Source organism: Lissotriton helveticus, chromosome 12 (genome assembly GCF_964261635.1).
Source record: "Lissotriton helveticus chromosome 12, aLisHel1.1, whole genome shotgun sequence".
In the NCBI taxonomy this organism is placed as follows: domain Eukaryota; kingdom Metazoa; phylum Chordata; class Amphibia; order Caudata; family Salamandridae; genus Lissotriton; species Lissotriton helveticus.
The window spans coordinates 312,128,923-312,146,119 of NC_136073.1; the positions used below are offsets into that span (position 1 = coordinate 312,128,923).

Sequence of the window (17,197 nt, forward strand, 5' to 3'; positions counted from 1 at the left end):
CTTACCACCAAATTAAATTACATCAGGACTCTAAGGCACTGACTGCTTTTATAACCACTGAAGGAATTTATCAGTTCACTCGCATGCCTTTTGGACTCGCATCTGCGGCAGGAGTCTTTCAACGAATGATGGGCGCTGTGTTAAAGGGACTGAACAAAGTTGTTTATTTCCAAGATGATGTGTTAATCTTTGGGGAGACTGTAGAGGAACATAATCTTATATTAAAATCTGTTTTAGAAAGAATGGAACAGGCGGGGTTGACATTGAAAAAAGAGAAGTGTAAATTTGCAGTGGAAGAAGTAGAATACCTTGGTTATACATTATCAATTAATGGAGTTAGACCAAAAAGAGATTTATTAGAATCCATCAGAAATGCACCAGCCCCATGTGACAAAGATCAGTTGAGGTCTTTTCTGGGCCTCATCGAGTATTATGCGAAATTTGTAAAAAATGTTGCAGGGAAAACTGAGAGAATTAAGTTTCTTTTGAGAAAAGGGTGCAAGTTTGTGTGGGATCAAGAACAAGATAATTGTTTTCAAGACATCAAAAGAGAGATATGTGAGGCTGATATCTTGACACCGTTTGACACCAATCGTAAGTCTGTTTTAACAGTAGACGCAAGTGCAGTGGGTGTCGGTGCAGTACTAGCTCAAATGCATGATTCCGGTTTGAAAACTGTTGCCTTTGCATCAAGAACTCTCACGACCACAGAAAGAAATTACTCTATTATTGAACGAGAGGCCCTTGCTGCAGCATGGGGTTGTGAATATTATAGAATGTATTTATGGGGGTTCAAATTTACACTGTTAACAGACCACAAACCTTTAGTTAAGATCTTATCACCTGGTGGGGCAGGAAAAGGATCAGCGAGGTTAGCCAGACTGGCAGCAAGAATCCAAGAATATTTGTATACTGTGGAATACATTCCGGGTTGGAAGAACTGCCAAGCTGATGGTCTTTCCAGACTTCCTCTACCCTGGGAAACAGTAGATAAACCAGGAGTGGATTCACTCAATTCAGAAGGGTCTGTAGCAGCTGTGGATGAGATAGTAGAAATGTGTGCTGGGGCGGTTAGTAGGAATTGGTGGAATGCCTCCATGATGAAGGATGAAGTGTTGAAAGGGGTGAAAGACCTTATTGTAAAGGGTTCAAGGAGAGAGAGTTGCGTGTCTCCTGCTCTTCGACCATATTTAAAGGTATTAGAAGATTTGTCTATTTTGGACAATGAGGGTTTAATCATCCTGAAAGAAGACAAGTTCATCCCGCCACAAGAAGTGAGATTTACCTTATTCAAGTTAGCTCATGAGGGTCACCTAGGGCAGTCTATCACTAAAAGAAGAGTGAGGGAGCACTTTTGGTGGCCAGGTATGGACCTTGAAATTTCTGACTGGGTTGAAAGATGTTCCGATTGCATAGAAAGTGAGAAGAGACTTAAGGTAGGCAATCAGAATAGTTGTGGTACAATTGAAGACCCAGGGTGTCCATGGCACACCATATGTCTTGATTTTATAGGGCCCTTTTATCAGTTAAATCAAGATATGAGGTTTGGTTTGGTGGTTGTAGATGTTTCATCAAAATGGTTAGTGGTCAAATTTATGAAGGAAATCACCACCAGCAGCACTATAATGGCATTGAAGGAGATTTTCAGAGAAGATGGTTTTCCTATGAAAATTATCACAGATAATGGAACGCAATTAACTTCCACACAAATGGCTAGTTTTTTAGAAGAATGTGGCATTGTACATTCACGAACTTCATTCTACAACCCACAGGGTAATGGCATTGTTGAGAGGGCGAACCGCATGGTCAAGGGTACGATTCAAATGGCTCTCTCATCCAAAGTCAATGTGAGAGAATTGGTTAATGACATGGTGTGGGCTTATAGAACTACTGAGAATGGAGTGACAGGAGAGGTCCCTTTTAACAAGATGAGAGGACGCTCAGCTGGTACCAAACTAGTTGCTGCATGGATGAAGGAGTGTTTGAGTACTGGTGTATTTGAAAAACACGAAGGTAGAAAGGGGTTGGACAAACAAGAAGACGGGAAAGTGTCAGAGAGTCAATGCAATCTATCGGTGAATGATTGGGTGAAAGTGAAACCTGGAAGGGTTGGTGTTGGGTTGACAAAATTTAGGGGACCGTTTAAAGTTAAGTCTGTTCATAAAAGATTTGTTACTTTATTTAATGGTGAATGTTGGAACTTGAGACGGGTAGCATTATATAAGAAAGCTGAAAAGATGGTTGGGCTACCTCAGTCTAACCGAGCATCTAAACCAGTAGATATGAATTCTGCTGATACTGGTAGAGGTCAGAGAGAAAGGAAGCCTCCTAGCTACTTACACGATTTTGTTTCACACTGATGTGAGTTTTATAATGAGGAGCATGAGTTCTTTTTTTTAAAAATGTATTTCTGTAATTGTAAATACGTTATCTATGCGAAGGGGAGAGGATATGTTGTATTCTCAATACTTATAATTTGTTATATTGCTTTAAGGCCTACATTCTATGTCTCTGATGTCACTGATCTCTGTATTCTGTAAAGTCAGTTAGCTCCCTGCTTGCTGATGAGGACACCAGTTATTCTCTGTAGTACTTAATAAACATCCTATATTCATCTATATGAACCATTATCTTCATTTACAACACATTGCTTTCCGGGTCCAGCCCTCCATTCAGGCATCTGCCTTCTGACCTCTTTCACTCCACAGCGCAGTTACAATTAGTAGACAGGCTGGCGTCACGCACCATTCATAGGTGTTACTCGAGTGCAGTGGGCTCAGCGAGGCGGGGCACGTGATGAATCCATCTCGGGTCCCCGGGGAAGCCCAGGCACTATGCAAGTGGCATCGGGATTGCCAGCGCAAGCTCTCGCCATTCACGCAGAGCTTCCAAGCAGCACCCCTGTATAAGGGCACTAGGTTAGTGCCATCCTTCTGGTGCTTTGCAGCAGTTTTAAGATCTTCCTAGAGTTTCTTGCTGCTCAAATGAGTGTCATTTCTGTTTTTTATGTTTCCTTCGTCTTCATTTCTTGATTTTGCTTGTGAGATAGTGTCACTAATAGTCGTTGAATGTCACTCATAATTACACTGAAATTATGAAAATGTCTCACATAAACAATCTGAAACCTTGGTACTTGGAAGGGTGCAGTGCGCCACTGCTGGAGGATAATGCATGTTTTTCATTATAGATGTGAAAAATGTATTTCCTTCAAGGATATCTAGATTGTGCGTCTTACATTACTTCGGCATTTTTATGTCTCGGCCTGATCCAGCGTATGCGCTGGTCTGGCCGAGACATTTACTAGCTGCTTAAAAAAGCGCTACCTTGCCGGCCACCAGCTTGCTAGAACGCGCACAAGCGCGCGCGACATGCACAGCACTTTTTTCGGTCGCACGCGCGCGTGCGCACACCTCGCGTCACCAGTCGCGATTACTTTCACTGTTGCGGCACTGCGATTACTTTTACATTAACGGCGCCGCAATGTAATGCTGCTGTGCGTATGTTTAAGCGGCCAATGCTTGTTGCAATGGTGCCTAGGAGATTTTGGATATGTATTTTCATTGACTAAGCAGGGCATCTTTACTTTTCTGCTGACTGATTAGTGAAAGACCAACATTTGCACCAAAAAGTTACCATTAGCATTGACTGGTTTGTTCAAATGCTGGCGTACAATTGCCTGGTGCTCAGGGCAAAATTGCTCTGTCATTGGTTAAAAGCATTCTTTTAAGTAATTTATATCACCACGTCATACTTCGACCTACTATCGCCCAATACCAACCTACAGAATATCACCTCCACTATATCCCCTACCCCTGCATCCTTAAACTATGTGTATGTAGATACGTGTAGATTTACTAGTCTTAACTCCATTTACTAACAGCCATCTACTTATCGTGACAATACAGCGGTAGGCGATAGAGTGGAGGCAATATTTATGTAATGCAAGACATGGCCTGCAATAGAGTGACTCTGACCATGTAACTAGGCTCTCCTAAAATGTAATTAATCCATCCACACCTATTTTAACACATCTCAATTTAGAATAAATTACGACTTCATTCAGAAAGGCAGTACGCTTCGATGTTGTGGGTACCTTTGCTGTAGAATGTGATGCTGTCAGCAATGTTTCCTAAAGAGTAGGTTGTCCTAGCTCTTAGCAGACATTACTGAGTGCCTGTTTCCGCCGACAGCGAAGTGAAAAGTACCATTCTTAGAGAAGTCAAAATAACGTCTGAAATCAATTGAGAGACTGTACAACCGCGCAACTCCGACAAACCAGCAATGACTATACGGGTGTAAATTGTTCTGCACCGAGTCAGCGCCTTTGACAACCTGTCTCGTGCTCACATATCATTTCATGAATTAATCTCGCTCGCGTGCACCTCAACAGCTGCATTTCTCACAAGTGCCTACAAGGCTGTTCCCCTGGGCGTAAAGTGAGAACATTTGCAGCAGCGAAACCTGCTCAGAGACAGAACGCCTATACCCCGTACATCACTACTAAAAAAACATCCAATAAAACAAGCGTAATTAATGGTTGAATTTCGCAGTTAGATTTATTCCACACTATGCACCGTCGAAATAAAAAATGAGTTGGAAAATATAAGTTGATCTGTTTAGTGCGCTCAATTAACTTGCATTGCCGCGCAGGACGCATTCTAAAGCGAGTTATCTCTTGAATGTATGGCATACTTACTGTTAAATACCAGTTGTACATATACTGCAATCTCTCAATGTCATTTGACAAATAAATCACGAGCCTGGTGTTAAGTAATCTCTTCCGTTCACGCTGAGTTTGAGCCTGCAAGGAACACATGATGGTGACCTAGCTGCACATAGACAACAAAAGCATCCCCAAGTCAATCGTGAAAGCAGACGTTGTCAAAATAGAGACCAGTAATTGCCTACCTACTTACTTACCTCTAGGCACATCAACATTAGACTTGAAAGGTGACATGCTGGAAAACAACGTCCACACAACAGCAGGTTTACAACACCAGCTAGTGCAGTGGAAATAAAAGAGCTTACAACACTAACCTACACACAGCTAAAACCCTCTCTATTCCTGTGCAGCCGATGAAACTTAGCATAGACGAAGGAAAATCAGGATTGAGTAATGCTCAGGCCAAGCTGAGAGAAACAAGCATTGGCATAGCCAATAGGTCTCGCCTTTGGGACCTCATAAGTATTTAGTTATGCAGCAGGTCCCAAAGGCGAGACCTATTGGCTATGCCTATGCTTGTTGTACTTCTTTGCAGGCCCAGACAGGCCTTTTATTCCACTGGGCATTTCAGCTCAGCCAGACATTGAATTTTCATGTACCAATGTATACTCATTCTGTGCCTGCACTGAAACATTCTAAATTCTGGTTCCAAGACAGAAAATCTATGAATGCTTGACATTTTGTTTAAAATTCTTTCAACTTTCCCTCCCGAACACTACCTCTATAGTATGTCAAATATGAACAAACCAACAAATGGGATTATTTTAAACAATTTATGCTTACATGTTTGGTAGAAAAATAACGCTATATGCTGGTACAATCTTTAAATTTACCCCCAAAGATGCGTTTTTTCCCTGTATTGTTTACTGATTGAAATCCATAGTAGTAAATATTCAATTCTATTAAGTCATTTCAGTCTTTGAAAATAACCCCATTTTATATCCTCTTTTTCAGCTGCCTTTGTCAGAGTTTGCCATTGGTAAGATCTATTTGCTTATTATTTGTAATACTCTGCATGTTTATTGTTTTAAACCACAGACTGTGAAAAGCGTAAAAAAGAATTTGGCCCACATACTGTGAAATATAATTTGTGTCAGTACGCACCGAACACCTCCTCCAATCTTTTGCTTTCTCGTCTACCATCTTGTAATTTTAAGAATTTGTTTTCTAAATCTGGAATCCAGGGAGCAGTCATAGTACTTTTGTAGGATCAGTGCACACGTCAGCTATCTCACTGTACAGTATTGACAGGCAAATCATGCACAATATAGCACAGAGTCAATAAAGTTGATATGGTCTTGACTGATGTTAGTCTTCAGTTCAGAGTTTATTTGCAACGCCCAGCCAACACGTGTTTCGTCAGGGTGGTACACGCACTACTTCGTCAGGGCTCCAATGGGCAGTGGTATCTCAGCTTGTGTTGCGAAATTTCAACGCTCTCCACCGGTTGTACTTCCGTACCGGCTGCCAGGTTAAAACCAAGTAAAAGTCGACACTGCGTGTAATCAGCAGCTTGCGATCAGTATGGTATCCTTCTGTTGTGGAACACCGCTCGTGTGTTCCACAACAGAAGGATACCATACTGATCGCAAGCTATTCCTCCTTTCTGGGGCACCTTCATTAATTGATTGTTTAAAACTAAAAGACGTGACACACGGCAGGCACCATAGCTTGTCGGTCTCTTTAAAAAGCCTTGTCGTTTGTTGCAATAGTACTTTTGTGTATGGGAAAGTAAAATTCCTGGAAGACATTTACACCAGCTGTTACTAGAATTGGCCCATTAAAAAGAAACCTTGAGTGAATGTTTGCTTCTGGATATGTGTTTTTTTTTTTTTTTTAAATAAAGAGCTCTCTAAAGCAAAATGTTTGAACATTGGTTATGATGTTGTCAGAAAGGAAAACAAAATAATCCTGAGAGGACCTCTATGCATTCTAGAAGGGGACCCAGAGAGTGCCCTCTTATTAAGAATTTTTGGGGTCCCCTGTTTTAAAACAACTTTGAATTTTATTGCCTATTTTCTGGCAATTCAAGCCTGCATCTATAACATATATATAGGCATATTCACACACATACAAATATATATTTATTTATATATGGGGGGTCCTTAAAAGAGTGAGAGTCAGAAGTAGAGGTAGAAAAGTTCTGAAAGAAAAATCGATAAAGGTAAGATAGAGTGAGGCAAAACATTACATTATTAGAGGGCCCCTTGGAAAGTTTGGACCTTTGGCACATGCCCACTTTGCCTATATCATAAAACGCCTCTGGCCTGAAAAACACTTTTCTTTTTTTTTTTTTTTTTTAAGAAAATTTTTATTGAATATTTCAGTACAGCAGCTTGAATACTTTGCATGTGCGGATGAGAGTACATCTGAACAGGGGTAGGGTCAGAAGGACAATTATGGCAGACACACCTTAGAAGGATTGTTCACGGTAGTTTCTGTTACATTTAGATGTGACCATGGATCTTGCAGATAACACAGCATATTCAAGAAGCTTTATTGAGTCGGAGATCAAAGAGGAAGAGAGGAGAGAAAGAATAGAGTTGTAGAAGATGATGAGAGGGAAGGAACAAGAGAAAGAGAAGAAGAAGAGCGCCACAATGGAGCACCACGGTTCTGGTCATTTCAGTATATCTAGAGGTGTGTGTGTTCTGTGCTATTGCTATGGACTCCGTGGCGATCTGGAAGTCAGGAGTGGTGGCAGATCATGGGGGTTTATGGGTTTCAAAGTAGCTATCTAGTACGTCCCACATTTTTCTTCGTGCGGGTCGCCATGGTGTGGTTTGGAGAGTGATGTCTGCTCCTCTGAGGTTAATCACCCAGTTTAACCAGCAAGAATAACTTGCCTTTTTGGTGTCCTTCCAATTATTTAGGACAACCTTAACAGCCGCCATGAGTAGGAGATCTAGTAGGGCTCTGTCTGGTTCATGGAGTTGGGGTTCCTTAACGAAGCCAAAAACAAGGTAGGGGAGTTCTTTGAGGGGCTTGATGTTGAACAGGTTGTGGATGAAGTTAAATATTCTGTCCCAATAGAATGAGACGCAGTCACATTGAAGGACAAGATGGTCTAGATCTCCTTCAGCCCGTTTGCAATTCCAGCAGAAAGCGTCTGGGCTGATTTTGTGGGCATAGAGGCGAGCGGGCGTCCAGAAGACCCTGTGCATGAGCCAGAACTTGGTTTGTGACAACGTAGGGCTTATTTTATGGCTCATACAGGATTTCCACGTCGCTGACCACTCCGACTCAGAGATGGGGAAAGAGGCGAGAGAGGACCAAAATTGTGTAGATTTTTCATTTAATCTGGAGGATTGGGGGTTTAACAATTTGTATAGTCTGGAGACCTGGTGGCCTAGCTTATTTAGATTGGATAAGAACGGTGGAAGGGCTGGAGGCGTGGGGGATAATCCCGCTTTCGTAATGGCTGTTTTAATGTTTAGGAATGTATAAAATTCGGCAGCATCAATACCAAATTTTGCTTGGAGTGCTGTAAAGGGTAACGGGTAGGTGCCCTCGTAGAATTGGTGGGGGAAGAAGATGCCATATTTAATCCAAGTGTGGTTGTTCAGCTGTATGCCTCTATATGTGATGTTAGGGGTTTTCCAGATCGATTCCCATCTAGATCTTCTTATCGATGTGTCTAGTAATTTGTCAATTTTAAGTAGGGCTAGTTTAGTGTTAATGAGTAAGGATTTTGAGCAAGGGATTTGATTTGTTCTCATTGACATGATCGAGATGGGGTGGATGTCCCCCAGTAGGGCAGTTTCTATGTCTAACCACACAGGTGAATAATCTGCGGGAGGGGACAGCCAGTAGGTGCCTTGTTTAGCCAAGAAAGCAATTTGGTATCTCTTAAAGTCAGGAAGATTGACTCCACCTATTGACTTATCCAGTCTAAGTTTCTGAAGGCTGATGCGAGCTTTTTTTCCTTTCCAGAGAAAGTTGGTAAGGGTCTTGTCTAATTTGTTGAGGAATTCTTGGAACAGTATCAGAGGGAGCATGGTGACTAGGTAATTTACCAGTGGTGTAATCATCATTTTGATGGTCTCAATCCTGCCCCACCAAGTGATGAAACGGGGAGACCATCCTTCTAGTTGTTTTTTTATTTTTTCAAGTGTCCGGTTCTCATTGTGTTGGAGGGTCTCTATAGTGGAGCTGCCAAACTCTATACCCAAATATTTGATGTAATTATTTTGCCAAACTAATCCTGAGTCAATAGAAAAAGTGCTTCTGGCTTTGTTGTTCCAGCCTCTTCCCTCCTCAATTTAAGCCCCTTTGTCAGTTCAGATGCCTCCCCCACCCTAACTGGGTATTGTCTTTTCTTTTAGTTTAACTTCCTCAGAAACTCAATTTGTGAAAGATTTTGTTAGAGCATCTACTTGATCAAGTTACTCTGAACGCCCAGCGTTTCAAGGATGTTAATTTTAAAGAGAGACACAAAACCAGCCTTCTTTCAAGGGACTTTTCCGCCTTCATCCAAGAGAACACAGGACTCCAGCCCAGCAATTACTCCACTGACTACCTATAGCCAGAAGAGCACTCTTCAAGGCACTCTGCGTTGTCCACAAAGTCTACCAAGGAAAAGGACCACTATACCTACAAGTTAAATTCAAGAAACACAAACAAAACAGGCACTGCACTCCAGGTGTGCTCCACAGGTCATCATACCACCTTTCTATAAGAAATCCATATGAGGCACTGCTTTCTCAGAACGAGCCACCAAACATTGGAACTCGCTACCAGCGAAGATTGAAAGCATTCAGAAGCATGTACACTTCAGAAAAGAGTTGAAAACATGGCTATTTACAAGATAACTGCATCACCCCACAATCCTAGAATAGAACCTGCAAAAGTACTATACACAGGTTACTGCTTACAGATATGGACCAGCTCAACCATAGCACTACTTTTTATATCCAGGCCTCTGTATTGTACAGTAATGTAAATTCATAGAGAACCCTTGTGACTAACGCTAATACTAATACCATAGCACTCAGCAGTCGGCGGCCAATTGTAGTTCATAGAGGCTTCACAATAACTCTTTTAAACTGCTTAATCCCCTCCCTTACACTCATATAAGATATATCTGCTATGGGTCTCTTTCAACACCCAGTACTGTACAGGCCTATAAACCAGTCATTACTTACTGAAAAGGCATGAAATAACTGAAGAGATGTGCCAAATACTGCTGGTGAATCAGAGAACTCTAATCTAGTCCACTGTAGGTGCAATTAACTACGTACTATGACTGCTTCCTTAAATCTCACAAAGGCAATCTGTTGTTGTTGTTGCAACACACTTTAGTCTGCTGTCAGCCATAAAAGGTACATACCAAATCCATCACATTTATATTCTATTTGCAAAAATTATTTATATTAAAAATAAATATAAAATCTATAAAGCCACTAAACACTTCATTAAAATAAAACAATCAGTTAATAATACATATTTGTAAATCGTATGCAAGCACCAGTAACAATACAAAGGGACCTTGTTAATATATGAAAGCTCTCCTAAGCACAATTCTACTCAAGATACAGATTCCTCGCTGGCACATGACAATGAAGAAACATGGGGCCTGATTCACAAAAGTAATCTGAGACAAAATCCTAACTTTATGACTTTCGGAATTCACAATGGGCATTTAGGAGTAGTAAAGACAGGATTTTGTTTCAATTTTGGTCTTAAGTTTAACTTAAGTAAAACTTTACTTTAACTGATACAAAATCGTAACTTTACTACTCCTAAAAGCCCTTTGTGAATACCGAAAGTCGTAAAGTTAGGATGTTTCTCAGAATACTTTTGTGAATCCGGCCCATGGTGTTATTCCAACATATATAACAGAAAACAGCAAGAATCTGTAATAGATAACAGAAGTAGACCAAATAGGAAAATTAAATTCTCAAATCGAGTGTGAGAAAATGGGGTTCTGTTGCAGTAACCCTTCCCTTTTGAATGTGTACTGGGTCTCTGCTAATCAGGTTCCCAGCACCACTGTTCTTTCCCACAAACTGTTCCACAATTGGCCCTTAAGGCGCCCATTAGTCCCTGGTAAATGATACCAGGGTACCTAGGGCATTGGGACTTAAGAGGGTCCCCTAGGGACCCTTCACCTAGGCCATTCAGGCTGTCACTGCAGCATGCATGCCCTGGTACAGACAAAATGACAAAGTCTGAATGGCACACTGCCTGTGGGCAATGCAAACTAGCACTGCCTAAGGTAGGTAAGTCACCCGTCTAGCAGGGTTCACTATACCACAGGTATGGGCATATCTGCATGAGCAGATATGCCCCTAAAATATTTAGGTCTAGTCTAGGATATTGTAAGTGCCAGGGCAGCCATAGAGTACATGGGCTGGACACTCGACAACTCATGTTCCCCAGCACCATGATGGTTTCTCTGAACCCAGGAGTGTTTGGTACCAAACAACTCTTCTTAATAAACCCACACCGATGCCAGTGTTGGATTTATCAAACTATGTACCTAAGAGGTGCCCCCTGAAAACCTACCAACCCTGGTATAGTCTCTGAATTGCTTTAGGCAATCTGCCACCACCAGGCATGTTTCTGGACCCTTTGGTGGAGAGCCTCCACTCACTGGGACCAGAAACAAAGTACATCCTGGGCGGAGGTGTCTCACCTCTTCCCCCAGGAGGGGCACAGTGCTCAAGAGGGAAGCTTCAAACGCCTGCTGCCTTTGTAATGCAACCCCCAGCCTCTGCGGCTAGCAGCAGAGGACAGCCCCCAGTTTAGACCCCCACATTGGGCGGGAAAATCTGCGGTAAAAACTAGGAAGAATAAGAGGTGTGCCAACCTCTGCCAACTCCATCACTAAGGTGTAGGAGACGAGGTGAAGCACATCTTTCAGTCCCCGCCATCTTGAAAATGAGGGATTCCTCCAGTGATGGCTAGAACTATGCCCTCTCACACAGGAGGGTGACTTAATTGAGAGTCTAGACACCCCAGTTACGGTACTAATTTGTCCTACCTGTCACTCCCTTAAAACACTCCAAAATGTAGTATTTGGTTGCTCACCCAGACCATGAAATTATTTACTGCCGACCTAAGAAGAAAGATTAAGAAGACGCCATACATTTAAGCCTGAAGACGCCTACTGACTTGGCCCCAGCCCTACTAGCCTGTTTCCAACTTCAAAGACCCTGCAAAGAAGAAAATGACTGTCCTCCAGCCAGCGAATTCCAGAACCCGAGGATAACTGCCTGACCTTTGATAAAGACCAGAACTCCAGAGGACAGGGGACCTGTCCCAAAGAAATCTACACAAAGGTCTCTGGTGCCCTCCAGAGCCATACGTCCTGTCTAGTCTGCACCTAATGCCTCTGGCCCTTTCCAGGTGGCCCACCAATCCAGAACAGGTTCCCTAGCGATTTTGACCTCAAGTCCAGCGTTGGCTGATCCCCTCCTGGACTCCATGAAGACGCCTGCAATCTGAATCCAGAGGCTCCCCGCTACCGTGACCGACCCAGTAAGAAAAATCCGACAGCAAATGACACCCCTGCACCCAAAGCCCCTGGGCCTTGGTGATCTCAACCAACGGTGTCCATACAACCTACAGCATCTTAACGTACCTCTGCTGTCACTAGTTCCCTTCATGCAGCCTCCAGGCCGACGCCTGCAGCGTGTTTGTCCAACCAAGTTTCTTCATTGAAAAGCATTGGGCGCCCGACGCTGTCTGTGTACCCTGCACTCGGCCTCCCCGAGCCACTGGTGGTGCATGTGGCCCCCCATGCTTGCTCTAACCCCCGAAGTTTGGGCCCTGCAACCAAATTATTTACCTGCAAGCAGAGTGGTTTCAAGCGCTCCCTGTCTCCATTGAAACACATTGGGCCTATTTTCGAATTTGACCTCTGCACATGGCTGCCCCTGTGCGGCTGGTGAAGCAGACTTTGTGCTTAGCTGAACCTTGCCCTCTGCTTGACCTTAAACCCTGAAGACTGGAACTATAAGTTGGGTACTTACCCGTGAAACCACATTGTTTTTTTCCTCATAGGTTAACATTGAACTGTTTGAAAAATGCACTGTAAATTTTTGAAAGACTAAAGTATTTTTCCTGAAAAACTACATACCTTTTTGGACTTAAAATAAAACTCAAACCAAACTTATTTTCATAAAATTGGGGTGGATTTCCTTTTTGAGTTGTGTGTCATTTATTGGTCACTGTGTGCATGACTTTGTGTCAGGCCTGAGGATTCTCACCCACACTGCCATAAAAAGAGCACTTTCGGTTTCCATTGAGCCCTGTACACATCTGGGGAAATCTCTGGACGGTATAACCACCTAGTGGTATACCATATACAAAGCCAGCTTCCTACATTGAGTCCACCAACTTTACTATAAACTCTTGTATGGTGACCGACTTCCCTCAGTGCTAAACCAATTGCAGGTTTCTATGTGCCGGATTGGGCTTGACTATGATGTAACCAATAAAAAAGTCTTTTTTCCTCACTATACAGACTGACAATAAATAACGAGATTCAGCAAAAACAATTAAACACTGAGTATTGCTCTACAAGATTCTAGACACCTCTCTATAATCCCTATGGCCTAAAGTGTGACACAAAAGAATTATCAATTTCTTCTGTGCTCCTTTATGTTCTGAGCAAAAATAGGTACAAAAGGGGGTGGTGATGGATGGAGCATCAGAACCAATCAAACACTCACACCCAGTCAAAAGATCTGGGTTTGATCCCTCACCGTTCTTTAGCCCACTCTGCCACCCCAGTTCAGACATGGCTATATGCAAATCAGTCTGACCCTGTGCCTCATGGGAACAGTCCAGCCCGAACTGCCAAGCCAGGCCTTCCCTGGACCGGAAACAAGCTTCCGAGGACCGGTTTCTGGCATTCCAGCCGTCTTCAGCCTGGCTTGCTTGAATCCAGTGGCAAAGTGAGCAAGGGACTCACGTCGGAGCATACCCTGCCACACTTATGGCGGCCAAAGCGGTACAAAAGGGGGTGGTGATGGACGGAGCATCAGAACCAATCAAACACTCACACCCAGTCAAAACATCTGGGTTTGATCCATCACCGTTCTTTTGCCCACTATGCCACCCCAGTTCAGACATGGCTATATGCAAATCAGTCTGACCCTGTGCCTCATGGGAACAGTCCAGCCCGAACTGCCAAGCCATGCCTTCCCTGGACCGGAAACAAGCTTCAGAGGACCGGTTTCTGGCATTCCAGCCGTCTTCAGCCCGGCTTGCTTGAATCCAGTGGCAAAGTGAGCAAGGGACTCACGTCTGAGTATACCCTGCCACACTTATGGCGGCCAAAGCGGTACAAAAGGGGGTGGTGATGGACGGAGCATCAGAACCAATCAAACACTCACACCCAGTCAAAAGATCTGGGTTTGATACATCACCGTTCTTTAGCCCACTCTGCCAACCCAGTACAGACATGGCTATATGCAAATCAGTCTGACCCTGTGCCTCATGGGAACAGTCCAGCCCGAACTGCCAAGCCATGCCTTCCCTGGACTGGAAACAAGCTTCCGAGGACCGGTTTCTGGCATTCCAGCCGTCTTCAGCCCGGCTTGCTTGAATCCAGTGACAAAGTGAGCAAGTGACTCACGTCTGAGCATACCCTGCCACACTTATGGCGGCCAAAGCGGTACAAAAGGGGGTGGTGATGGACGGAGCATCAGAACCAATCAAACACTCACACCCAGTCAAAAGATCTGGGTTTGATCCATCACCGTTCTTTAGCCCACACTGCCACCCCAGTTCAGACATGGCTATATGCAATATATAATATATGCCATATGCAAATCAGTCTGAATAATTTGCATATGGCTGGGTTCAAACTGGAAAGGCATGGTGAGCAAAAAAACTATGGATTTAGGCCCAGATCGCTGTACTGGGGTGAATGTATGACATTGTTCTGCATTCTGTCCATCACCTGTTGTTTTGCATTTGTCACCCCGAGTGGGACGGGTATGCTCAGACGTGAGTTCCGTGCTCTCCATGCCACTGGAATCAAGCTATCCAGGCTGAAGAGGGCTGATAGCCCGAAACCGGTCCTTAGATGCTTGTTTCCAGTCCAGGGAGGACCTGGCTTAGCAGTTCGGGCTGGACTGTTCCCATGGGCACAGGGTCAAGACTGATTTGCATATGGCTGGGTTCAAACTGGAAAGGCATGGTGAGCAAAAAAACGATGGATTTAGGCCCCGATCTCTGTACTAGGGTGAATTTATGACATTTTTCTGCGTTCTGTCCATCACCTGTTGTTTTGCATTTGTAACCCTGAGTGGGACAGGTATGCTCAGACGTGAGTACTGTGCGCTCCATGCCACTGGAATCAAGCTATCCAGGCTGAAGAGGGCTGATAGCCCGAAACAGGTCCTTGGATGCTTGTTTCCAGTCCAGGGAGGACCTGGCTTAGCAGTTCGGGCTGGACTGTTCCCATGGGGCACAGGGTCAAGACTGATTTGCATATGGCTGGGTTCAAACTGGAAAGGCATGGTGAGCAAAAAAAACGATGGATTTAGGCCCAGATCTCTGTACTGGGGTGAATGTATGACATTGTTCTGCATTCTGTCCATCACCTGTTGTTTTGCATTTGTCACCCCGAGTGGGACGGGTATGCTCAGACGTGAGTCCCGTGCTCTCCATGCCACTGGAATCAAGCTATTCAGGCTGAAGAGGGCTGTTAGCCCGAAACCGGTCCTTGGATGCTTGTTTCCAGTCCAGGGAGGACCTGGCTTAGCAGTTCGGGCTGGACTGTTCCCATGGGGCACAGGGTCAAGACTGATTTGCATATGGCTGGGTTCAAACTGGACAGGCATGGTGAGCAAAAAAACGATGGATTTAGGCCCAGATCTCTGTACTGGGGTGAATGTATGACATTGTTCTGCATTCTGTCCATCACCTGTTGTTTTGCGACTGAGCAAAAATAGAGCAGATGATCTACTGTTTTGTCATCCGGCATACAGGATGGACACCGATTGATGGAGCCTGGTTTCATTTAGAGGTGAATGTTTGGATTGGTAAAGTCCCAAGTCTAAACTTCCAAGCATAACTGCTTTTCCCTATGGGGTTTGAGATCGTCAAGGAAACCTTCCCTAATATATTCATCCTTATGAGTTAGGAAGGAGGTGAATAGGTGTCCGTGGGCCACATGCCCACTCAGTAGCTGCTGTTGCCAGTGCCCATACCCAGACTTCAACAAGTCTTTAGTTACAGCTCTCGCCTCTTCTGGGTTGGACCATAAGCACTCCAACCCTATATTCAGCAATGTTGTTTTAGAATATTTCAACTAAGGCAGATTCTGCGACCCAGTTACCAAATGGATATCAACCAGACCCTCCCTATCGGAGGTCAGCTAAGGGGTTTGCCACACTCTTGGTCAGTATAATAGTGGCCTAACCCCAACTTTCTGTGTAATTGATTTGAGGCCCTGCTCTAATCTTATGGGAATGAGTGAAGCACTGACAGAAGGCTATTCAACAACCTTATAAAACAGTTTTCTACAGCCTCTAAAATGAACATATTCTTAAAAACCAAGAGCTTGGTCCCATACAGGGCTGACCCCAAAACATGTTGATTATACATTTGAAACCCTGGACTAATGGGTCAAGCTGAGGTAGAACGATGCAATTTTGCTATACCCCCCAGACTGCTGTTCCGTTCTTAGCCTATACTCTTTTTTTTAAAAAAAAAAATTTATTCGTTTCCATAGTGTACAGCATATAACATTGCATATTTAACATCAATAAACAAATTAGCCTCATCCATATAAAAAGTAATTGCATTGATCTGTTACATATTCAGCTTACTCTTTATATGTGCCACTGTTTTTTCATTTTCATTCAAATCATCTCTGACAGCTACATACCGATTACTTCATGATCCAAACCCACCAGCCCATCTCACACCAATTGTAGAGTGCCAGTCTCAATTGGGATTGTTTGCAGGTATGTTTTCAGTGGGTAACAAGTTATTTGTGGTCCTTAAGGCAGGGGGTTGAAGTGAGGCATATATGACACTGGAGGTATCGCACTTGATCATGTCCCGTAGACAACTGTCTGGCTGTGGGGCAGGAGAGCGCTCCCCAGTGGACAGACACCTGGCACTTAGCCAGAAGCAACGCAATGGCTGTATATCGTCAGACTCCCTTTGGTAATGAGAGGACATAGCCCAGCAGGGCCACTAATGGAGACGGTTCAATAGTAGCCTCTATCACCAAAGATAAAATACGGAACACCTCCCAATATTTCAGTATAGGCGCACAATTCCAGGCTAAGTGCGTAAAGTCTACCGGCTCTGCAGCGCATCTAATGCAGTTGTGCAGTTTAGAGGGATCCAGTTGAAATAAAAGCTGTGGTGTGTCATATGAGCAATGTACATATTTAAAATGTAATAGCTATGTTGATGGTTATTGGAGACGAACTTGGTTTGTTCACAGCAGAAGTACCACATTTTATCAGATAGGGTGAAACCCAGGTTGTCCTCCCTGACCAT

The 17,197-nt window shown here is 43.7% G+C and overlaps 1 protein-coding gene across 3 annotated transcripts in view; it reads left to right on the top strand.

Annotated features, from left to right (window-relative positions):
- C12H16orf46 (chromosome 12 C16orf46 homolog) overlaps positions 1–17,197 on the top strand; it is a 132,567-nt gene that overhangs the window by 39,139 nt on the left and 76,231 nt on the right. For all 3 annotated transcript variants that reach the window (XM_078671462.1, XM_078671464.1, XM_078671463.1), the window contains one exon: positions 5,678–5,702. The gene's annotated coding sequence lies outside the window, so the exon portion shown is untranslated. The remainder of the gene's footprint in view (positions 1–5,677; positions 5,703–17,197) is intronic.